This window comes from Stigmatopora argus, chromosome 8 (genome assembly GCF_051989625.1).
Source record: "Stigmatopora argus isolate UIUO_Sarg chromosome 8, RoL_Sarg_1.0, whole genome shotgun sequence".
Classification (NCBI taxonomy): Eukaryota; Metazoa; Chordata; class Actinopteri; order Syngnathiformes; family Syngnathidae; genus Stigmatopora; species Stigmatopora argus.
The window spans coordinates 7115361-7129279 of NC_135394.1; the positions used below are offsets into that span (position 1 = coordinate 7115361).

Consider the following 13919-nt stretch of genomic DNA (forward strand, 5'->3'; position numbering starts at 1 on the left):
TTAATCGTCTTGTTTTCCATGTAAATGTCGCAGACGCATTTTGCGTGTTCTATGGTCCCATTTCCTGCTTTTGAAAAAAACACTTACGCACAAATGGAAATAGATTTCACCAGAAATTATTTTGTAGTAGTAAACAATCTCTAGTGGAGCCTCATGATAGGAGCACACTCTCCCCAACGAGCCAGCCGAGAAGGAAGAGAGCGACAATACCCCACCATAGTACATACAACGCTATATTAAAGGAATTGATAGCATAACCTGAACTTTTTTTTGCAAGTAAACTAGGGGATGTTCACAATGTATACAACTCACTAAAAGTGAATTACAGTGTCTTGTTAGCTGAGTTGAGTGGTGCGACGGGTTTGGTTCTGTGAAAGTCAAGAGGTGAACTGCAGTGAGAAACAGGCCTTTTGCTGATGAGAGTGCAACACAAAGAGGATTAGCTGCTGGTGTGGAGAGCAAAGCAATCAATGACCTTTCAGGAAGGAAGTTTCCTTCTCTGTCAATCAATGACAGACCATGAGATGTTAAGGTTGGAAGGACTTAAGTCTCCTTAATATTTGTACATGGAACACTTTCCATTTGGCCAAACCTGTACACATCAAGAGATTTTCTCCATTATAGTTTTGTGCTTAAGCAAGAGACAAACCGCAATAACTAGATATTGATACATAAATATTAGGGAAAATAATTACCATCACTCACTTGTACTTGAAATGAACCAACGGCACAAGTGAAGGCCTATGCGTTTGTAATGAAAATGAAATATGGGCTCAATGCTGATTCCTAGTGGGATCAAAAGTGAATTCATTTTCCTCCTAAATTGACCTAAGAAAAACAGTCGAATTTACTGGGGACATCAGTCAAACCGCAACTGTAAGACCACAAATGACCCCGAATGTTATTGTAAAGCTGCAGACAAGCTGAACTGTGACATGGCATGAATGCACAGGCAGGGTTTTATATTTAAGCCGGCACCATTATAGGCATGACACAAATGCTGAATTACAATGAGAAAAAGTATTTTCTTTCAGAAGGGATATAATTGGTACCTACAGACATTATGACCCCATCAGTAAAACACTATCAATCATTGCTTAAAATCCTTCTAATGTTGAAAGCCACAGAAAAATATTTTTATGGATTATTTTATTTATTTAATATGTCAGCTTTGATTGTTCCAAAAAACAATGTAATAAAATTGCAGTTAATTATAAGCATTATGCCTATTTTCCATGACAAAAACATCAATGAAACCAACCACTCTCATGAATTAAATTGACGTCACCCCTCTGCTTGAAATCTCAACCAGGAATCAGCAAAGAACACACACACACATCTCAGTTTTATAGTGTCACAATTTATTTGGGGTCTACCCCATTTTATGAATCTGTTCAAAACTTGCAATCACAAGGCTCATGTTGGACTATAGTGTTGGTATAAGTAGTAGCTTTACTATGTTAGTTAAATTTGAAAATAGCACTTATCTTAAAATTGGTGTGTTCAACATCAAATATATTTTTGGTTCTGGAGCTTCCTTTGTCATACCATAACAACATGGTTCGTTCCAAATGCTGTTTAATAAGACACCTACTGATTTCAGTACCCATTTGACTGAACATGTTTTTACCACTTTTAAAATGGAATTGAATGGAATGCTTTTATTGTCATTATACAAGAATATAGAGATGCACGAATATAACAACAAACAAACAGATAGATAAATAATAAATAAATAATCAATTAATAAGTAATCCAAGTGAGATCAGCAGAGCGGAGCGGCATTGTTCCCTCGGAAGTCCAGGATCAGTTCTCTGGTTTTGGCTGTGATGCATATGTGCTAGCCACTCTTCTACCATGGTGCCGAGATGGTTTTTCCTGAATCACAAACATGCAAATTTTAAAAGTGCTCACTGACATTAATCCACAATTACGCCAATATTCAATGCATACGTCTATATAGATGCATTCAAATAAGACACGGCTCACATTTGATAGACAATTGAACCAACATAATGATTAGAATGTTTGATGAATTTATCCAGTTAATTGCCTCAGGAGAATCACTCATCCGACCTAAACGAGCATGATAATTTGTGTCGCCGCATCAAGAGTTTGTTAATTGCCAGGCTAATTTTCCTTGCTTTGCCTCCGATGATAAGCTGGACTAATTTTGAAAATAGTACCTCACTTTTTAAAGTTATGCAAGATAGTGTGTAAAAAAAGTTAGCTATTCGTGAATTCTCTGTGAATAATTTCACAAATATGCACGAACAATTGCAAAGTTATTCCTCGCAAACTAAAAGCAGTCTCAGACCAATTTGAGCATTTTGTTTTTTCAAAACAAATATTAGGATCCTATTTGTTTGGATTTACAGTATATGAACACTGCAACAACTTATGGATGAGGAACCAAAAAACAACTGACCTGAGAGCGTTTAGAAAAGTTGGCCTCAGTTCTTTTCTATTTGAACTCTGCAGGGGTTCCATTCATAGTGATAACAGATCCAACACCGTAATCGACACAACTCACTCATAATTGTGGTTCGAACTCCAAGAGAGAGGGTTAATAAGATAGCAATCACATAATGATGCAGACCTTATGCAATAAGATTAGGGTCCTGTGAGTAACCGATTGCACACACTCTCACAAATTTTGCGATTTTGTTGTGTAATTTTTTAAAATACTATACAGTAAAATTAATGCATTTCTGGCATTTATATCAACCAAACTTTGAGCATCTATAGCTATTTCTACGTCCACGCTCCAATGGCCTTAATGAAATATGGCTAAGGTGCAATGACGATTGCTTTCTGAACACAAAGAGAGAACTCCATCAATTTAGTCTCTGAATAAGAACAAGACAAATCGACCACAGGTGTGAAATCACCCTGAAATACACAATTATAGAGGGTTATACTTGAAACTCCAATACACCTAGAATAATGCCAACCATTCCCACACCAAGGGTGAGGACCACTGGGGGTATTTCCACAGCCTAAAGGGGTTCCATTAACTATTAATCTTCTCCTGGAGAGAAGTGGGAACCATGAAGTCACAGCTGCCATTACACTGCTTCATTCTATAACACCCTTCTTTCCCCTGCTGCACTGTTTCTATTGGCAGAGAATTCACAGTTGTGTCTGGCTAATTAATTTGAAAATAAAATGCATTGGTTATGCATAATTTATGTTTAAAGCCCTAAGCTACTGGTGTTAGACAAATACACATACTCCATACTGAATTACCAACCACTTGAACTGAAAGGAGTGTGGGCCCGTAGCAATGTATCCATTTCAATGCCTGGGTTGATTTTAAATGTTAGCATCCAAACCAAACAAACAGTATATATTCCGATCATAAAGTGATCTTTTAAAATTGGTTACCAACTTTTTGTTTGGAGGCACATGATTTTCGCTGTACATTTTATACATCGTCAGTTCAAAGGTCTCCATTGACACAGTGTTCCTAGCCGAATAGGCAGTGGGCCAAACCCATGAAACAATATTGGACACTGAGTTACTTCTGCAGAGCAGCAATTAAATTTAATTGCAAATGTATGTATTTGGACTGCCAAGTTGCCTAAATCAGCTTGGTACCACCTGTGTAAATTTAAAATGCAATACACTCTAAACTATGATAGCCCTGAAGTGAAAAACAAAAGAGCAAATTAAACAAACACAGAACAAAAACACAAGTGCAACGTAGAAAAATCAACAACAGCTAATATAAAAACACAACGGTAAATAACATAATATCGAATCATAAAATACAATGGTAAAACAAAAAACGACTCCAAATAAAAACACCAAAACATAGCAGTCCAGGAATAAGTATGGTAAAGTAGAATCTTTAATTCAACCTAAAACGCTTATTTTTCAAATGTGGCAGGAAGCGGGCATGAATCTATGCAGACTGGGTAGACATTACAAGCAAAACAACTATAGCCAAGATTCAATATCTGAGCTTTTTGTTAGCTAGATGTGTTGACTAACCACTGTAATAACAATATACTTTGAAAATTACACAAATTAAGTCAACCTTGAAGTTCCTTTGATGAAAGTAAAACCTTTTCTTTTCTTTCTAGATGGAAATACAGAATTGGTTTGGTCATACTACACTGGAACTTCACAAAAATGACCACTTCAAATACCCAATATGCTGCTCAGGGGGAAAAAAATCATGATGCCTTTGGAGAAGGGACACATTTCTGTGTTCTTGTGGCTCGGGTATGTAACCATGCATTATGTCATTCTCTGCTTTTAAGTTAACAAATTGGCTCAGCTCATTTCACTTTCCAAAGTTGTGATTTAGCTTTGGTTTGGTTTCCGGTGTCTTCTCTGTCTACTCATTATGCCATTTTGTCATCAGACTTGTGCCCCAAAAATCTGTGAACAGCTCTCTTGGTGTCTCTCTTCCAGGTGTGCTCCTATGGATTGTCCATCATTTTCTATCGAGTCTTTTTTTTTTAAATATATATTTTCCATTATCCCCTGTCTCATGTGTTGTGGTCTTGCAGTGGTGAGGCCATTCCGAGTGTTCTTTTTTTTTCAGTTCACACGGATCCACCTTTTTACTTTGCATGTTTTTCTTGTCTTTCCTGCTATCTTTATATGTTGTTTTTATTTTGTAACCCTTCTTTTCAGATTTTGTGACTCCAATTCTGTCTTATAACCTCAAACCTTTGGGCATAATCATTTAATATGTCAAGTTCTTTGAAAATCAATTACATTGCCATTTGTGTTGTACCTGCCAACCTTAAGAAAAGAAAATCTACATCCTTTGCTGAGTTTTGTTCACTAGCTCATTAAGGGGAAAAATCTGAAACATTAGAAACTTCCGCTTTTCTCCTTAAGGCTTCTACTTCAGCTACAGTCATCCGGGATTGAAGTACTCTACACTGGGCAAGGATTTATGGCTTAGTGGCGTGCAGGGCATGTGGGGAGTAGGAGAACACTCATCTCCATGTGGAATAAATGCCCTTTTCAGTAAATTTTTGTACTCTAACCAAGAAAAATAGAAGACATTTTACAAGCTGCAGTCCAGACTACATAAATAGGCTACATTTGATGCTCAAATACCCTCTAACTACATTATCTTCACTGTGAACTGAATTATTGTTGCAATTTACTTTTCCCTTCCCTTCAAATAGATGAATATTAATCAGACTAAACTGTCCTCTATGAACAAGCAAGAAAGGATCAGTTTTAGCCCACCCAAGAAGGGAAACATTTACATTGTTTTGCTTTGACTAACTCCAAAAATGACCATCTTTTACTGAACGAGATGGATTAAAAAGAGAGATTACTTGAATGGGAAAAAAGATGCATGGAAAGAGATAAATGTAAAAGGATGAAAAAGAAAGAAACATTCCCAAACTGGGCTGGTTAATTGCACTGGATTGGAACCAGATGCACAGCCGCAGTGACGTTATCACAGTAGACCTTGAAAGTGATTTTGGTTTGAGTGGAAGAGAGATCGTAAGACAAAGAGAGCATTAGTTTGGAGGATGACAAAGACTGATAATGAGCAACTTTGAATGGTGTCGCTGTACAAGTGAAAGAAAGAAAATAAACACAAGGACTAGTAATTGGTAGAAAACCACTGATATAGTAAATATATGTTGCCTTACATATGTTGTTTTTAGTCAGTCCAAAAGGTAAAAGTTTGTAAGAAAATGTTTTCACCAATTACCAAAGAAAAGTTCTCAAGGGGTCTGTGTAGGATCACTGCAAACTGGTAAATATGACAAACAATTTTCTATCCTCAAATTTTGTCACAGTGACATTTTAAATAACACTGATATAGGCATAGGATCAAATATTATATTCTTGTACAGCAATTCAAATCAATCTGTGGATTGAATTGCAGAAGGTAAAAAATCCAAGCGACTTAACAAAATTGCGGTTGACACTAAGAACATACGTACGTATGTCACAGGATGTCACTTATTTTTAACTTACAAACGTAAGGTGGCTCTCAAATTACCTTTTGAGTTTGACCTTTATCCACTGAAAGGTTTTTGGTTCAGTTTCTGAGGGAAGCCTCCTCCTGTGCCAGGGTTGTGTGATTAGTGGGTGGATCTTTATGCGATGGGGCCTTGGGGCCATCGCTCTTATAATTACACTGCATCCCAGGGGAGGAACCCTAGAGTGACAGCAACACAGCTCCCATTTTTTACCAGGTCAGAGTCAGCGATTAAGCACATCCTGTACCCTGCCAGTGGCCCTTCCTTTTAAAGACCAATTCCCAAGGATGCTGGAACACAGGGAGCAGGTCCACTTAACTTGTAGGCACCTGTTCGCCAACCTATTTCATGGCCTTGAAGCCAAATGTAGTTGAATCCTGGATATATCAAATGTGCAGAGCTCTATGAACTTTTGTAGATTCTGCCGTGATCTATTTTAACACCACCGCCCGTATTTTTTTAGAGTCATTTTTGTTAATGATTTATAATATTTCTAAAATGTTTTGGGGGTAAATGAACTTGAGAGAGAGAGAGAAAATAGTTTTCAGTTAACTTTCATGACCCTCTCCTTCATTCCCACGATATTTTCTTTCTCGTGTCTAACCTTATAGAAGGAGGAAGGATAGGAATGCAACATTCCTTGCAGTACTATTTGTAAGGAATTCAAAATAAGAATGGTGATGTTAAGTGAATGAGCAATCAACTGAATTTTAATGATTTTGTTTCATTGCACATAAGGGTGAACCTAAGGTGATGTTATAAGACATGCACGTAAATGTGCAAGTAATTTTAAATCAGAATTGTGTAGTACTATCTGTATAGAACTTGAAGTTGATTTAATTCACTCATTTAAACCAATCGAGAAAAATAGATAAGTTATGATTATGACGTTTTACATCAGCAAGGTCTATAAAGATGAGCCATTTCTTTTGTTTGGAACAAATAATTTGTTCAATTTTTGTTTATGGAAAATGAAGTACGGCGATTGCCTGCCCACCGATTCAGGGTGTACCCAGCTGATGGATGTGGTTAAGTCACTCCAACAGATGAAGTTATTGTAATATATTGATAATGATAGTTGCCTCGGGTTATGGAAGTGTGTTTAACCACGCCACCTGGAGCCGTGGGGTAGCGCAGCGTAACCCGGACGTAGTAGTGTTGTGTGTCCGGTTTGTGTGTGTGTGTGTTGTTGGAGAGTGGCAATCAAGAGCTACACGTGTGTTACCCTGGCTTCGCCGTCTATTGCTGTTATGGATATATTAACAGTTATATAAACTGCAAAGTTATTACAGTTATGGCCAGTTGCAAAAACTCAGAACCCACCATCTTAATTCTCATGTTGGCTGCCTGGTTAATGTTTTACATCACATTCTCAATAGACACTCTATTTCCGCCTGGAGTCTTGTGGGCTTCTACATTAACCTTTCTATGACTTGTGATGGCTGTAGCCAGTGCAGAAGTTGTAGAAATAATCACTTAAACATTACCCCCAGCCAAGTAATTCACTCTCCACTAGTTTCCATTGGCATTATTAAACTCTTTTAAAGTAGTGAAAGGTTAATGTTAGGTTTTCTCTACCTATTTGTCTACTCTACCCAATTCGGCACTGGCAACATCTGTTTCCTCTCTTTCCCCTTTGCGTCCCTGCGGACGGTCGCTAAAGTGGAGTAGCCACCAGCTAAAATAGTTCTTTTTCCCTCACAAAAACATCATCAAAATTTTGGCGCCCACATACTTTCAAAATGTTTGATTCACACTCAATCCATTATAAATGTGTTTTATGTTTTTATCAATAATTAACTGATTTAAATACTTCCCTCTACTTATGTTTCACAATAATCAATAATGATGACAAAGTAAGAAAACGTAGGTATCGATCATTTGTTTACACATTCCAGATAAAAACTTCTGCAATGTTCCAAGGAAAACATGGTACTGGGACCATCTATAGAACAGGCTAATATGATGCTCATGTAATCCTTCTGTGGGTTTTTTTCCATTGTCTTCCCCAGCATGGTCCATCTCTTTATTTCGTACAAACACCAGCATTAAGTTTTTGTATCTTGTATAAACTGGCAATAATATTCGCCTTCATAGAGCTCCTTACCACAGTTATACAATAACACTGTACAAAGTTCATTAAAAGTGCACGTGATATCTCACAAGGATGTGTTTTTCCCATGAACACATAAAACCTAGTCACAAAGGTTCATGGAAATCAACAGTATAATTTTTACGCAACCCTGATCATTGGCCAAAACACAAAGCAGTCAATGTTGCATTATGCTCGGCTGAGGAAGAAACAGCGACGGAAATAACTCAATCCAGCAAGGCAATGCTAGTGGTCAGCAATGCAAATATCCTAGGACATTTTTGTGGAGTGCATGTTCTTAAGAACTTTTTGTGGATTTATTCTTTGTTGAAAAAAATGCCTCCCACATTCCAAAATTATGCAACAACTTCACCTCTAACTAATACTTGGCTAGGATTGGCTCCAGCTCATCCATGACCTTAGTGGATGGATAAAACAATCACAAATAAGAGAAGTTTAATGCTGTCACAAACTATCCAAATTAAGTCGGGCACACTTGGTATTTGTAATCAACCACCAGTGTTTGATGATTCCATATTGACTTAGTATTTTCTCGTTCTCATCAAAAACTTTTACACAAATTGACTGTGGATAACATTTTGCAAGTAAGTGCAAAGTCAAATTGAGCTCCAAATGAGCAGTGTAGATAAACATCAGTTTGAGGTGGCTGATAGATATCATTATTTATACATGCTTCGCAACAGAAGTGCAGAGTCGACCTTTTTTTCGTCAAGAGATGAGTGAAAGTCCCCCAGAGGGAGAAAAGTTTCTCTACAGTCTCCTGAATATAGAGGATACAATCTGGAAGTACATAAAAGAATTTGTCAGTCGTTCGACTATCAAAGACTAAATCTAAAGCATATACAGTATGCATCCTTCACATTAAGCGAAAGCTGTGCTAAATAGTTTTCTCTCCCTGAACCAAAATCTCTCTACACGTTCCAATTAGTCTCCAATTGATTTTGATGTGGGTGTGTTTTTGTTTTCATTCCTACAGTTTGTTGTGGGTGGCTCAAAAAGGAGGAAAAAAGCTTTTTTTTAATCTTGCTCGACAGAGTTACTGTTTGAAAGCAGCCACCAGTGGCAAATTCTTACTGAAGAAATGAACTGGACTTTTTTTTTTTGCATCAGAGATTTTTGTTGCCAATTTGGCAGGGCCTTTGGGACACAGACTTAGTTTTTTTTCCCCTCCATCTCGAGCAAGAGTCACCTGGGATGTAATTAATTAATTAGAATCAGTGCACCAGGCTGGGGAAGGGTGTGTGTGTGTGTGTGTGTGCGTGTGTGTGTGTGTGTGTGTGCGTGCGTGCGTGTGTGTGCGTGCGTGTGCGTGCGTGCGTGTGCATGTGCGTGTGTGTGCGTGTGTGCATGTGTGTGCGCGCGCGCGTGGTGGTTGGGGGTGAAGGTGGCGGGCACGTGTTTTGTGGTGCGCTGTGGTCGATGTGTTCTGGGTGATTGGGATTAATAACAGTGGGGGCAATTCGTACAGGGAGTCAGGGTTTAACAGACATGGTGTGGAGTTATATTAGCAGAGAAAGATATGAAGGGGGTTTCGGAGGTGCATGGACCCCCCAGCTGCTGGAACAAAGGGGCCTTTGTGTGGGTGGGCATTTTACAGTACACACTTTAATTTGCTATAGTGGCACTAGATAATCTATTCAAAGTTCATTCATTCATCTTCCATACCGCATATCCTCGAAAGGGTTGCAGGAGTTGCTGGAGCCCAGCTGACTTCGGGCAAAAGGTAGACTACCCCCTAGACTGGTCGCCAGTCAGCCGTAGGGCAGACAGATCAATCATACCGCCACCAGCGGGAATCGAGCTATTATGCAATTTCTATATTCATAATAAGGTGGTCATAGTTAGCTGGGATAGAGTTTTGACATGTTTTTGCTGAAACTTCAGTGACCCTGTTTAGGTTCAGAAGATCTTCATTCCTGAAATTACCAGAGAAACACGATTAGTAACACAAGCCATGATGGGTTCATTTGCTCAAACTATCCACTATCGACTTATCATATTAAAGGTATCATTGGTTCTGGCACTCTTTGTCCATGTTTTGGTTTGATTTGATGCACCAACCATGCGGTTCACTCAGACTGCCAGTAAATCAGAAAATAGCTTCTTTTGGCTAACCAATTCTAGATGTTGTCAGAAGTTGTAATTTGAAATGTTCCCGTTCTGTTTAAGAAACGGAGCTATATTCTGCATATTTGTGTATTACTGCCATTCCGGTGCCTATAAATGAGTTATTTGATTATTGTCATTTGTTTGTAATCCAAAATTGATCGCTACAGCAGAATTCCCCATGTGCAAAGCAGGATATTATGCTTTCTGTCATTCATTTATTTATTTAATCTTTTATTTAAAGAAGGAAATTACTCTACTTTTATTGCCTTTACAGTGCTTGAAAAGAAAACACACTATATGTGAGTAAGGGAAAAACACCAAACTTAATTGCAGTGAAAGAGTTGACCACTTTATGAACCTCAAATAAGTCACACAGGCATAGTCACACAGGCATGCACATTTAATGGAAGAAAAAAAAACACTAAACCAAAGGAAAATTGTTCAGAATTTCCTCCCACCTGGCTTTCCATAAAGTCGAGCATGACTAAGACAGAAAAAAAAATGTCCTGCAAGGTAAATGTAAATAATAGAGTCAAGTTAACAAAAACTATCCAACGAAGACTACATGTTTTTGATTATATTCCTGCAAATACAACAAAACATCACTCAATATGATTAGTGCTGATTAAATTGCCCAAAGCAGCCCGGATCTATTTTCTACAATACTGCAGATTTTGCAGGATGTGCCTAAAACACTGAAAACAAATTAGCGTCATCTTTTTTCCTTCAATAATCGTATTATTAACTTTGACGTTTCACCAACAGAATTGTGTTGCGAACACTAGGACAAGCAAATCTTTCTACCACATCCATGTTGATGTTGTTTTTGTCAAAGTCATCCTCTTGTTGGCAATCAAGAAGTTAAGACATGTTTGTTTCCTAACACTGTCTTCTTTGATGATTGTCTCATCATTTGTTTACCAAGTATACATTATCAAAGGAAAGATACCATTGTTTATTTTTATTAATTGTTTTTTTAATTGTGTGACCAGAATTGAAGATATGATGACAGTTTAATGTTGAATATCCTCTGAAATTCTTTTACCGCTGTGAATTGTAGTTGCTTGACATGAAGACTTATATTAACTGATGGCATATTTATATATTTGGAGCAGTTATTTTCCTATTATGAGTGATGGAACAAATAAGTCAAACTGGTTTATACTTTGGTTTGATATGTCAGTCTCAACTTCAACATCCACTGGGGTGTGACACACTGCTGATTACTCATAATGAATGAATCATACATGTAATCAGAGCAGAACCACAAATAAGCAAAACTTCATTCATTATCTCACTTAAATTATATCTCCTAGCTGTATATGAGTGCTTAGTTCTGTGCTTAGTATTTAATTCTATGCATAAAGTGACTTCATCACACAGTTGGTATTTTCCAAAAAGAGTGAGTTTGAATTTTATTTATCAAAATCCAACCACTTGACAGATACACATGGGAAAAGATATTAGCTAAACGTCACCACATCCCAAATCCACCACTGTCTTCCTCTGTTCACTTTCCTATTCATTATCTCCTTGATTGCTCTGATTATTTCTACTTTTCAAAAAAAAAAAGCTCCATTTGTGTTTTCATCTCCACGTGTTCATCCTCTGTATCCTTTTGCAAACTCCTCTGGTCTTACGCTGTCATAGCTAACCACAAATGAACATTCTGAATTCACACACATCCGACCAAACGGCAACCCAAATGGGAACTGCTTCACACTTCACCACAACAGTGTGCTAATTAGTTTGATACACTAACTTTTAGTTAGGGAGACTTCAGATCTTATCTCGCAGGCTCTTTTTCCAACCCTCCATCTGGATGAGCAGAAGTTAATTACAGAAGCTCTGGCATGCTTTATTCAAAAATAATAATAACAATAAAAATTGTTTCTCCAAGTAGTCTTCGGGCATATTCACACCAGGAAAAGTTCGCTTTCTTTGGCCCTGACCAAAATACATTTCGTTTGGACTTTTTTGGGTGCAGTTCTTTTTCACATTGCAATTTTTGCAAGCGACCCAGGATTTGATCACAAACCTACGAAGTGCAAACATCATTCAGTCATTGAACAAAATGGACTTCTCGGGGTAACAAGGTAAAATATGGAAGTAAACAATCACGAAGCTCCAACTTACAGCACTTGTGCTTATATTGATATAGTTCATCCAATTAAAAGTGTATGCGCGTTGTTTGACGAATTGGGGGGTATTGGTGCAACGTTGATTTAATATTTACATATCTAGGGCATCTCATTTCCTCGTCTCGGACCGACTGTTCTGTCTGTACTGATTTGTATTCACACCAGCTCAAAAGGTCTTTCTTCTTCTTTTTGCAACATCTGCCTTAGAGTTCCACTTTCGACAAGCCAATTCGGCCAAGAAAAGTCTGGAATTATGGAGCAACTAATGGAAATATGTTTTAATGTGCAATAAAATAGCCTACATTAAACTAAAAATGAAACAGAAACTTTTATGCAGGGCATTTTACCAAGTCTTTATACAGTGCTTCCAAATAAACTCCACTTATTGGCCCATATTACACACATAGTGTCACAATTGGAGTCTCAAACGTAGAGGATTAAACTAGGTTATCCTCCACGCCATCCATTCATGTGGACAAAACTGGTTGCCAGAGAAGACAAATGACTGATCCCATGCCAAACCTACCAATAATTAGCTGGGCAAAAAGCCACTAATTAACAACAAAACAAACAAAAAACTGAATCAAAAACTGTCCTGAGTTGATTCATGACATACTTACTCAGCACTGTGGTCATGGTAAAAAGTCTACAGGTCAGCTATGCTAAGAACAGGGGTGGCCAAGTCCAGTCCTCGAGAGCCCCAATCCAGTCTGTTTTCCACATCTCCATCCTCTACCACACCTGAATCAAATGATCAACTCATCAGCAAGCTGTCCAGAATCTTCATACCGATCCCAATTATTTGATTCAGGTGTGTTGGTGGAGGGAGACATGGAAAACAGACTGGATAGGAGCTCTCGAAGACCGGGCTAGGCCACCCCTGCCTGAGAAGTTTCATCAATGTTGAATTTTTTTTCTCAAGATTTGAAAAAGTGCTACATCACAATGTTTTGAGAGGTAAGTCAATGACCTTTATTTAGATTTTGGCAGTTTGTTACAATTGTTTGAGATCCTCAGGTTTAGGAGTTACCGAGGGGGTAATTACTTTTTCACAAAGGGCCAACTAATATATGAAATTCACCTTTAAAAACTGCACCTTTTGTCAAATTATCCTTGAAGAAGAAGAAGAACCAAGCGCTTCACTTGAGGTATTTGAAAGAAGAGACGGTGTCAAAGTGCTATGTGTTCCTTGTAGATAGAAATGTGCTACACAAGTGAAAGCCCATTCACTGTTTATCATCTTCAGCCCCTAAGTGGAGACTCTCTGCTGAATTTGAGGATGAGCAAATACTTTGTACCTTTTGATAGGACAGTTTGTTTTGTGAAAGCAGTCCTGAAGTGGTTCTTGTTATTTAAAGTATATTCCTAATGCTAGGTATGCTCTATTTTTTTAAAATATTTTCCACAATGCCATGCCAAAGATATCCACTGTTACTAAGTCTAGTCTAATACCTACCAAGCAGACACAATACAGGCTGAATGTGTGTATTGAAATAGGATTTTTGGAGATGTGAAACACAAGGCTCGGCTGATGAGTGGTTAGCGCGCCAGTCTCACAGTTCTGGGGCCCTGAGTTTGATCCCAGGT

At 37.9% G+C, this 13919-nt stretch overlaps 1 long non-coding RNA gene across 3 annotated transcripts in view; it reads left to right on the forward strand.

Annotated features, from left to right (window-relative positions):
* LOC144079197 (uncharacterized) overlaps positions 1-13919 on the forward strand; it is a 62904-nt gene that overhangs the window by 15204 nt on the left and 33781 nt on the right. For all 3 annotated transcript variants that reach the window (XR_013301451.1, XR_013301452.1, XR_013301450.1), the window contains exon 2: positions 4089-4230. This is a non-coding gene — a long non-coding RNA (uncharacterized LOC144079197). The remainder of the gene's footprint in view (positions 1-4088; positions 4231-13919) is intronic.